Genomic DNA, 11,610 nt, shown 5'->3' on the forward strand with positions numbered 1-11,610 from the left:
GTGGAGGTAAATCATAGTAAGCATGGACAGGCAGATCATAGGGTGGAAATAGACCGGTACAGAGTAAGGCATACAGGTTACACTGAACAGGACGTGCACTAGACAAGGTCAACATGAACATCATCATTATTATGTGAAATTAGAGAAGCCATTCATCAGTCTAATATGGTTTTCCTAATTGTTTCTAAGCCGTAATTAGCTCTCCCCACATTAATTATCAGTCAGTGTGTGAGCCTGCACTGAACGTCATGTGTTCACAATCCCCAACAGCAGCCACCATACCTTCCATCTGAAACAGATAGTCATTCCCACCAGCTTCTGCCCTACAAAGAGAACACCATGCTGTCTTCTCGAAGATGGAAGGTGCCTCCTTGAGATTCCACACAACGCATTTTACTTCACTCTTCACTTCCCTGTGTAAGAGCGTTGAGCGGCTGAATGGTCTCCTCCTGCTGTCTCTGTGCGACTCATGGGGCAGAATGGCCTCCTTCTGTTCATGTGTCAGTGACTCAAGGAGCTGAATGGCCTCCTCTTGTTCCTGTATAATGGACTCAAGGGGCTGAATGGCTTCTTCTTCGTCCGATTGGACAGGGCCAAGGGCCATGATCTTAATGAAGGGCAAGGCAGGCTTGAGGGGGATGAGCGTCCTGCCCCTGGGTCCTGATTAACAGCTCGATGTGTTGACTAGTGTGATGATGCTGTAGCTTTCAGATGTTATTTTGTCCTGGTTTCTTTTAAGAGACAGATTGAATGATCGTTACCAAGATGGTTAGTTAAAGCCACTGTTTAAACAGCTAGAGAGGCCTTGGGTTTATTTTAATGCAGCCTGAATGGGTGTGGCCTCCTCTCACAGATTAGGATCTCTGGGTTTTGGTTTCTCAGTAACATCAGAAACTAATGGGGTCTCCACAGAGTTAAAAGCTTCAGTGACTATCTCCTGGCTACTACTCTCTCTGACCTTTTTTTTACTGGATACTGCTTTCCCCTTCCTGGAGAACTGTATGTGGGAATTTGTTTTTTTCCCCAATTGGTTGTGTTTATGGGATATGACTATGTTGGTACAGTTAGTTAGTAATAGGATTGCATCTACTATTTTGTTAAGTTTTTTGAATCGTGTTGCTATTCCAATTCCCTCTTTCTTTGATTACATTTTAATGATAGTGCTCAAATAAACAGTTTTGTTTAACATCGAGTAGTTTCACCAATCACATTACATCTGAACCAGTTGTTATATTTGACTTTAGAATAACATATTGGTTGCATTTAAACTATAACATCAAAATATTTTTTAAGGGCTCTGGCATGGTCTTTAATAATGGACTCCTTGCTTCCTGTGTAAGAGGCAGGAGGGTCTGAATGGGCTATCCCTCTTCTTGTTCAGTAGTTTCTCTGGACTGAATGGCTTCCTCATATTCCTGTGAAGTGAGCTTGAGTTACTGAATGACTTCCTCTGTTCCCTGTGGAATTAAGCAGCATCTCACAGTACTGTTAATGGATGCTACATATTCTTTCACAGCACAAGCCTGAATGTTGCCTGGGTCTTGCTGCACATGGATACAGACTGCTTCAGGAGCTGACGGCGGGGGGGGGGGGGGGGGCGGTGGGTGGCGGAGAGACACATTGTTGTGAACATTGAATAATCTTCAAAAAACATCCCCTCTTCTGAAACTTTGTGTTCTCATCATATGCTCATAGCAACAGGTCATGGTAGAGGAGCAGGGGGTGCATATTTCAAACAGAGGGTATTGAATGTCAGCAATCCGCTTTTCCATCATGTTAGGAGAGGTAGATGACAAAGTATTTAAAGAAGGGGAGATGGATTTGACCTGACAGAGAGTTAAGGGCTATGAAGATTTGGACATTGAAGAGGATTTCGGACCTAGAGCACATCAGTCATGATCTTAATGAATGGCAAGGCAGGCTTGAGGGGGATGAGCGTCCTGCCCCTGTTTCTGATGTTCTCACATTCTATTATTGGAAGGTTAGTGGATTTTTTTTTCTTGATAGGGTGGTTATTGATGTTGCAGTCAAAGATTTGAGCCATCTCTGGGTGAGGTATGGGGACTGTATTCTCAGTTAATCTGGGTCTACAACATGACCAATAAATGAAGCACAATTTGCAGAGAGGGGACGCTCTGTAAAGAGAGATGAGGGGCCTCTTTCATACCCAGCTTTGGTTTTAAAATTACATTTGCCAAATCACCTCAAACTGTGTGTGATAATACTGAGGGGCTGAATGGTCTTCACGTTTCTATGCACCTGGTGATAGCAGTAAGTGGCCTCAAATTGCTCCTGTCTTTCAGGTTTGAGGGGCTGAATGGAACACAGGAACATCGGACTGAGGAGCAGGAGTGGGTCATTAGACACTTTAAGTCTTCTCCACCAGGCACTAAGATTGTAGCTGATCAGGTTGTGGTCTCAGCCCCACTTTCCGATCTGTAGCCTATCATCCGTGACACAGTTCCCTGTCAAGTGTTTAACTAACTCAGCCTTGGATCAACGTGGACATAGAGGCACGATAAACTTGCAGTGAAGAGAATTCTGACTTGAAAGGTCGTTTCAGAATTTCTCTTCATTCCTTTTATAGAATCAGAGAGTCATGCAGAACGGAAACAGACCCATTAGTCCAATCTGTTCACTCGGACCAGATAACCAAATCTGATCTAGTCACATTTGCCAACATGTGGCCAGTATCCCTCGTCTTTCAGACACATTTTAAATGTGTAATTGTACCGCCTTCACCATTTCCACCCACTGCACTTTCTGTACACACATTACTCTCTGCGTGCTAAAAAAAAATGCCCCTGACCTCGCTTCTAAATTATTCCCTTCTCGCCTTCAATCTATGCCCTCTTGTTTTGGATTCCTTATTCTGGGAACAGACTGTGACTAATCAGTCTATTCATGCACACTTTTTTAGCTTGCACACATTGCTGTGATGAGAAACAGTGAGGGAGGGAGGGTGCAGTACAGGCCATTCATTCTCCGGCAGATCACATTTTGCTCCTCTCTGAGTTGAGTCACACAACACTATCATCCTCGCCCAAACTGGACCATGTGAGGTTTCCTTCAACATTATCCGAACTATGTCTACATCACATTCCCTGCTCCATGGAGGTACATTGTTGCTGCTTGTTCTGTGCAGAAAATAATCAATTTGAAATGTATGTATATGTGCCTGCATCATTTAAAAATGTTTAAATGTTTATGCATTCAGAGTACATGTGATAAAATGAAGGCATCTTATTTCTTAACATATGCAGAAATTGTTGCAAAACCTCAGCAGGTCTGTCAGCATCTAGGTGCCTTTCAAATGTTATAATTGGACCAGCCTCCATCCTCTGCGTGAAATGCTTAGGCCTTGTTCCAAATCTTCCCCCTCTCACTTTCAACCAATGGCCTCTACATTTGCGCGCCCTTACCCTGGGAAGAAACCTTGACTACGCACCCTATCCATGACTGTTATGATTTTATAAACTGCGACAGCTGCGAAATGTGATTCCAACTAACACGAACGTGCTCACAGTCTTCCCTGGGCCTTAATTCTGAAATTTAATACTGACCTCTCTTCCTTCTCCAACAGGATACAATTCTAACACCATTTTCATCAGTCTGTCTAGATGTATTATGAAACATCGCTGTGAGATTTGTACCTGAAACTTTGTGCCTGGAGATAGAGACATGAGCACCAATCAGCAATTGTTCCTAAAGCTGCAACATGATTCCTCTGTGTGTCTGTTCATCAGCCTGTTCTGACACACTGTGACACACCTCCACAACAGGCAGGACTTGAATCCAGATTGTTTGGTCCAGAGCTAGGGACACTACCACAGAAGTTTAGCATTTGGAATCAAATTCAGGGTTCTGGCTCAGAGGCATGGGTACTACCCACGTCAGAAGATCTAAACTATTCCCAGACTTTGGGTCACATTTTACGTGCCAGCTTTCAGCTCGGGATGAGATTTCTTAAAATCTGGTTAACATTACTAAACTGCATGAATATTTTTCATTGTTAAACAAATGCAAAGGTATTTGTCTCAATTGTCGGATTGTTCATGTACTGGGCCATCGAGTTAAGCCATAAACATCGTTAACTGCTATTATCTGCAGGCTGCAATATAAGGGAAATAAATCCTGCAGACATACTCTGCACAATGATGGGTCACAAATAGATATTTATTACTAAATATCAATGAAAAAAAGACCATAATTTCTGGCACCAAAGCACCAATAACATGTGTGACTGAACTCTTCCTAAAACCATGAAATGATACCAGGTCACTGATTAATGTCCAGTCTCTCCTCCCCATTGACTGTGTCTGCAATCTGTCCCTCCTCTCCCTAACTGCACAAGGCATACCTAGCTCAGGGTCTTTGTGAAAATAATTGCCAGAGTGTGCAGGCCTCCTGGAGAGTGCGAGGGTATTTTTAAATTGAAGAGGGAAAGTGAGGAGGTGGTAATATCACTCACTGGGCTGACGGGTGGCAGATGGAGTTTAATTTGGATTAATGTGAGGTATTGGATTTGGCAAATCAAACAAGAGCAGAACCTATACAATTAAAAGTAGGGCCTGTGGCAGTGTTATGTAACAGAGACTTAGGCCGTCAGGTAAAGTTCATTAAAATTTGCATCTCATATAGATAATGTGATTAAGAAGGTGTTTAACGCACTTGTCTTCAATGGTCAGACCTTTGAGTATCTGAATTGGGGCGTCATGTTGAGGGTGTGCAGGACTATGGTGAGGGCTCTTCTGGAATACTGTGTCCAGTCTGGACATCCTGCCCGCTCATTCCATAGGCACACCACTCTTTGTGCAAAACCATTGCTCCTGAGGTCACATGTAGTTTTTTCTCCACTCACTTTAAACCTATGTCCTCTAGTTTTGGTCTCCCCCACACTGAGAAAATACCTTCACTATTCACTTTGATATTATTGACCTTGATATTATTCAGCTGGAGAGGGTTCAGAAGAGATTAACCTGGATGTTGCTGGGAATGGAGGGATTGAGCTATAAGGGGAGGCTGGATAGGCTGGGACTTTTTTTCACTGGAGAGTATGAGATTGAGGGTTTGACGTTACGGAGGTTTACAAATTCATGAGGGGTAAAGAAAAGCTGAAGGGCCAATTTCTTTTCCCTAGAGTCGAGGGTTCAAGACTGAGGGATATTTTATGGTCAGAGGAGAAAGGTTTACTAAAGTCATGAGAGGTAATTACTTTAGACAGAAGCTGGCTTGTGTGTGGAATAAGCTTCCCGAGGAAGTGGTGAAAGCAGGGACAGTTACAACATTTAAAGGACATTTAGATCAGTCCATGGATGGTGCTGTGAGCAGCTGCCATCTCCTTCCCCCTCTCCCTCTCTGAATGAATCCCTGTTGGTTTTCCCCCTCTGCCAATGCCTGTGCAGTGGCGTGTGGAGGCCAGCAGAGGGTGGCATTGCATCACTTTAAGCACCGCAGAGACTGCCAGACCTGCCCCACACAGAGACACACAGATACACACACAGAAAAGGTTGGGACACGGCGTGAAGCTCATCTGGTAATTTAAATTAAACATATAGAAATGCTCAATTCACCTCTTAAAGTGTTAAAATATGAGTGACAGAGAACTCCCAAATTCCACTGATTAAAAAACATCAATTTTTTTTTTAACTCTGAAAGTGAACATTTTACATCAAGTATTCACAACTCTGAGAACCCCTTTCTCTTAACCGCTTATTACCCGACTCCAGCTCTATAGCAATATACTGTTTCTAGGTCTGCCATCCTCTCATATCACAGGAGCTTGTAAGTTCTCAGTTCAGAGCAGCATTCACCCTCTCTTAAAGGTACAGTACACACTTTCAACTTCATCCCATTATACCCTGATGAGTATAGATAAGTGGAACCTATCCAGATTTCTCTTGCTCTGTGGTTTGTCAATATTTCATCTATTCTGTCTAGTATATGTCAGGATTTTTGTTGCTCCATTGACAGTATGTCATTACTCAATTCTGTCCGTGGGACACTATAACAATCTCTATGTTTGTAAATGGTACCAAACCTGCAAGGATTAGATTAGATTACTTACGTGTGGAAACAGGCCCTTGCCCAACAAGTCCACACCGACCCGCCGAAGGGCAACCCACCCATACCCCTACATAACACTACGGGCAATTTAGCATAGCCAATTCACCTGGGACTGTGGGAGGAAACCGGAGCACCCGGAGGAAACCCACACATACACGGGGAGAATGCAAACTCCACACAGTTTGAGTCGGGAACTGAACCCGGGTCTCAGGCGCTGTGAGGCAGCAGTGCTAACCACTGAGCCACCGTGCCGCCCACAAATTGTAAAGTGTATGGAGGACAGTGTGGAAATCTAACAGTACGATCACATGTTGGTGCAGTGCTCAGAATTATGGCAGATTGGGATTAATGCAGAGCAGTGTGAGGTGATGCACTTTGGTATGAAAGATAAAGAATGACAGTTTAAAACAGGCTGTACCATTATAAAGGGGCTGCAGGAACAGAGAGCGCTGGATGTATATGAGCACAGATTGTTGAAGATGTCAGGACAAGTGGAGAGAGCAGTAATTATCACAGATTAGTTTCAGTATCTGAGCTGTTTACAGGGGGAGGTGTAGGAGGGAGTCTCCGTGCTCCCTTCCTGGGAGGTGGTGGTGACGATGTGTTGTAAGCCCACCCTCCTGCCCCCCGAGACCGTGGGGATTCCATTTGTACCAGCTCGACACAAAAGGGAGATGGCTTCGAAGTTGTGCCGGGGGAAAATGGAGCTGCCAGTGGGTTTAAAGTGAGAAGTTCCCTTCACTGAACATTGCTCCTTACTCGGTCGGTGGGACGTGGATGTTTCAGAATCCCCACACGCGGTGTCCCGGTCCTCTCCGGCTCGTACCAGGGTCCTCCCCACATGGTGGGGGGAGGATGGGTGAGGGAATGGATATCGGGCACGCCACCACCCGGCATGACCATCTCTGTCCTATTCCAGGCTGTTTCTCCTGGAATGGGAGAAAGGGAGGGAAAGAGGGAGGGTGGGAGTGGGTGGTCCTGCTGTTAGTGTTAGTGTAGGTTGGGAGGGGGTCATGGTCAGGTGTCCGGAGGGAGTCAGTGCACTGTGTTGTATCCATGCAGTGTTATTAAGGTGGGGTGGGGGGGGTGGTAAAGTGGAGGGAAAGAGAGAGAGAGAGAGAGAGACAGACAGAGACAGAGAGAGACAGAGACAGAGGGAGAGAGAGAGAAGGTGCTGTATGCAGCAGTGAGAGTGGTGGAGCATGAGCTTTATTCGGGGGTAGGTGCTGTAACAGATATACAGGGAGTGTGAGGAAGCAGAGAGAATACGGTGATCCTTATCCTGACAGAACGGGGAAGGTTATTGATGCTTGCCCTGTATTGCTGGGTATTTCTTCATACCACAGATACTGCACCGAGCTGGGTGGGGAGCTCAGACCATGCTTGGTGGATCTGCTGGTGTGGCCTCCTCTGGGAAGCGAATGGTCCCCCTCTGTAATGGCCCATCCACCAGGACCTCCGTGCCCCTGTCGACAAAACGTGGTGTAATTAGCCCTTATCTGCCATGCTCGGGGTAAACTGTGCAGGGCAGCTCCTAACAGAGAAAGCTCAACCGTGTGCTCAGTGGCCTTTAAAAGATGGCGCCAGTGTCAGGGATCATGGAATATCCAGGGGAACCCGGGAGATGGTGAGTTCCTCCAGTCATATTTGGGTGGGAGAATCGTGCCGGTAATGAATGAGAGGGACACCATGGGGTCGGGTGGGAAGTTAATGAGGTGAGTTCGATAAGATCGAACCAAGAAACTAGCTCAGCCTTGTGTAGATGATCCCTCTGTCACAATCAACGGAAATGGCACTGAGATAAATTATTGTTAGATTTAGCCCAATGAGTCAAACACTCTGCTGACCCTACACCCAGATACAAAACTGCAGAACAAATACTCATCCAAAACTCTGCATCATCTGAACTCCCACCAATATCATGTTCAGCTAACATTCCTGGGAAGACTCATGTTACAGGATGCTGTTAAAATGTTTTCATTTCTGCATTCTGAAACCTGGGAACACATCCTTCCATAACACCATCTCTCAGTCTCCCCGTCTCTGTCTATTTCCCATACCCCTCCCATTTGTAATTGTGTAAACTGATTCCTCCGCCATCTCTCTCTGTCAGTGATGTTCACACCCACAGCACTCCCTTGTCAGGGCACAATGGAGATATGGAGCTGTAAATGGATGGGAGCTGCACATTCTGTCACTTCCAGCATGGGCTGCAAGTTTCCCCACACTGGGCAGCGATCTAACACAGTGTTACAGATCAATGCACTGGGGTGGGGTACACAGCCCTACATGCTAGGAGGGTAACTGCTCCTGGGTTACAGATCAATGCACTGGGGTGGTGTACACAGTCCTACATGCTGGGTGGTAACTGCTCCTGGGTTACAGATCAATGCACTGGGGTGGGGTACACAGTCCTACATGCTGGGAGGGTAACTGCTCCTGGGTTACAGATCAATGCACTGGGGTGGTGTACACAGTCCTACATGCTGGGAGGGTAACTGATCCTGGGTTACAGATCAATGCACTGGGGTGGGGTACACAGCCCTACATGCTGGGAGGGTAACTGCTCCTGGGTTACAGATCAATGCACTGGGGTGGGGTACACAGCCCTACATGCTGGGAGGGTAACTACTCCTGGTTTACTGATTATTTCACGGGTGATCACTGCACAGGTCGCTGTGCTGATCAGACTATCTGGTTGAGGATTATAGATAATGATCTGTTGTGGTCTGCACAACTCCCCGTGCTGGACAGACATATTGTCTGGGTTTATAGATCAATGCCCGGATCTGATCTGCACAGATTGCTGGTTTGTACTGAGCAGGACACTGGCCTGGTCTACACCGTATTCCACGGAGAACAGATATCTCCCCTGGCTTTATGGTGTCTGGGCTGGTTCTGTGCGGTGGATTGAGAATGTGGTATATCTAACCAGCTGATCTGGCAATGCCTTTAGTTCTCATTCCTGTTATTGGAACCTCCGTCTCTCACCCCATTAATGTTACACTGTGCCCAGGCACAGTACATCATGTTGGTGGGGTGGGTAGGGGACAAAGGTGATGGACAGGTCATGGAGTTCTTGGAACGTTCTGTGCCCGACATTCTATAACTGACATTCCCGGAATGTTCTGTCCCGACATTCTATAACTGACATTCCCCGGACCGTTCTGTCCCTGACGTTGTTTGTTTGTGAACGGCCGGACGTCAGTGAATTGAACATCGATAAGATCCCGAGGGAAGAGATCCCGTTCCAGGGAGAAGGAGACACTGTTCCGAAGGCCCCTCAGGCAGTTAAAGGGGTGAACATTTCTCCACGACACAGGATCGACCACAATTTATACCAAAATACAGGAATTCACGAACTCTTCTGGAAACTGGGAGAGAATCCTTCAGGACAGCAACGTTTCCACCCTCCGTATTAGGAACTGGGAAGGAGTGACCTGTGTCTGCTCTCGAGTGATCGAGTGTGTGGGAATGCTCTAGAAACCATCTGTCCTTATGGATGTGTCTCTGTGTGTTTGGGGAGGGAGGGTTTCTTGTGGTTTATGTCACATTTTTGTCAGTAATTCCGACCTTCCCATTTGTTATTCCAGCTCCAATTATTTTAATAAATCCCTGAATACAGGGACACATTTGAAAATCTCACTGGGTCCCCGATCACACGGGTCCCTTTGCTTCCAGGCTGATGGATAATGGGTTTGTTTTCCTTCCTCACAGTTAACGTAGTGACCATCTACGTCCTGCTTTATAAAGATTGTGGATTGTCTCCATGTGTCAGAAGTTACCTGGGGGCCATGGCAGCGGCGGATCTCCTGGTCATTATCCTCGACCTGATCCTGAGACACATTCCCATTGTTTATCTGGAACAGTTTTATTTCCTGTACTCCGTCCCCGTGTGTAATATCCACGCCGTCCTGCTTTATGCAGCCACTGACTGCTCTGTCTGGTTCACCGTCACTTTCACCTTTGATCGGTTTGTGGCCATTTGTTGCCAGAAGCTGAAAAGTAAATATTGCTGTGAAAAAACGGCGGCTGTGGTTCTGGGAGCAGTGACTGTGCTGAGCTGTTTAAAGAACATTTTCTGGTATTTTATGCTCACGGCTCGGTATCGGCTGGGGAACTCCCCCTGGTTTTGTAAGATAACACACGCTGCTCAATTGTCCAATGTCTGGGTCACAATCGAGCTCCTCCACCACATTCTAACCCCGTGTGTCCCATTTCTCCTGATTCTGCTGCTCAATGTTCTCACCGTCAGACACATTTTAGTGACCAGCAGAGCCCGCAGGAGACTCCGCGCTCACACCAATGGGGACGCTCAGTCTGACACAGAAATGAGAAACCGAAAAAAATCCATCATTTTACTGTTTGTGATCTCGGCCAATTTCATCCTGTTATGGTCAATGTTAATGCTGTTTTCTATATGGAGACGGATGTGGAATATTGTGTATACCCCTGTGTATCTCGATTTCTTTGTGCAGGAATTGGGCTTCATGCTGCAGCTCCTCAGTTGCTGCACAAACACCGCGATTTATGCCGTGACCCAGACTAAGTTCAGGCAGCAGCTGAAGAATGTGCTAAAATATCCCTTCACCCAAATCCATCCATCCATCAAATTCCCTCATTAATCACACCATCCGGGATTTTCTCATTTCAGTTCAGTGTTTCAGCGATGGAGCAGCCTGTCGCTATGGTAACAGACTGAGGGGAGCGCTGGTTTGTCCATCCTTATCCCACAGAGGGATTACAGGGAAACATTTCAATGTTTCTCACACTCAGGGGCCAGTGAGAAAAGGCACCATCCCACTGACTGTATCCATCACTTCCATTTGTAACCAATAAAAATGCTGATTAAAGCGTGCCGAGCAGCAGAGGGACCGATGTTGTTGTGTGTGTGTTGTGTTGGAGAAGCTGAGCTGGAGAGAGACAGACTCAGCCCCCAGTCCTGGTCCTCAGGGAAGGGGAGGGCACCGCGCCCTGAGCTCAGGAGCTGGGTTTAACGCACTCTGTTCCCACCCCACCCCCTTTCCAACCTGGCCTCTTCATTTCATCTCCCCCACTCTTACTCCACATTTCTCCCTCTCTCTCCCTGCACACTCACTCTTTCTCACAACCTCCCCCTTTCACTCTCCCTCGTTCTCCCTCTCACACCAACCGCCCCAACCCCGGTTTCTCCACCTGCCTCCACTCTTCACTTTCCCCTCACCCTCACACTCTCTGTCCTGCCCGTCTCTGCCTCCCGCCAGCAGTTCCATCTCTACCCCATCTCACCGCCCCCCACCCCCACCACACGCAGCCTCACGACCAACCACACCCCACCTCCACTCTCTAGGTCAGAGGGAGAGGGAAGGAGTAGGGAGCAAGAGTGTGTCTGAGGGAGAGGGAGGGAGGGACAGGAGGGAGAGAGCGTCAGTCAGAGAGAAAAGGAAGGACGTGGGCAGAGAGAGAGACACCGATTGAGTGCGGTTGAGAGTGAACGAAGGTGGAGAGAGAGTGAAGGAGCAGGGAGAAGAGGGGGAAAGTGAGAGATTGGGTGAGAGAGGGTAG

This window comes from Hemiscyllium ocellatum, chromosome 21 (genome assembly GCF_020745735.1).
Source record: "Hemiscyllium ocellatum isolate sHemOce1 chromosome 21, sHemOce1.pat.X.cur, whole genome shotgun sequence".
NCBI lineage: Eukaryota > Metazoa > Chordata > Chondrichthyes > Orectolobiformes > Hemiscylliidae > Hemiscyllium > Hemiscyllium ocellatum.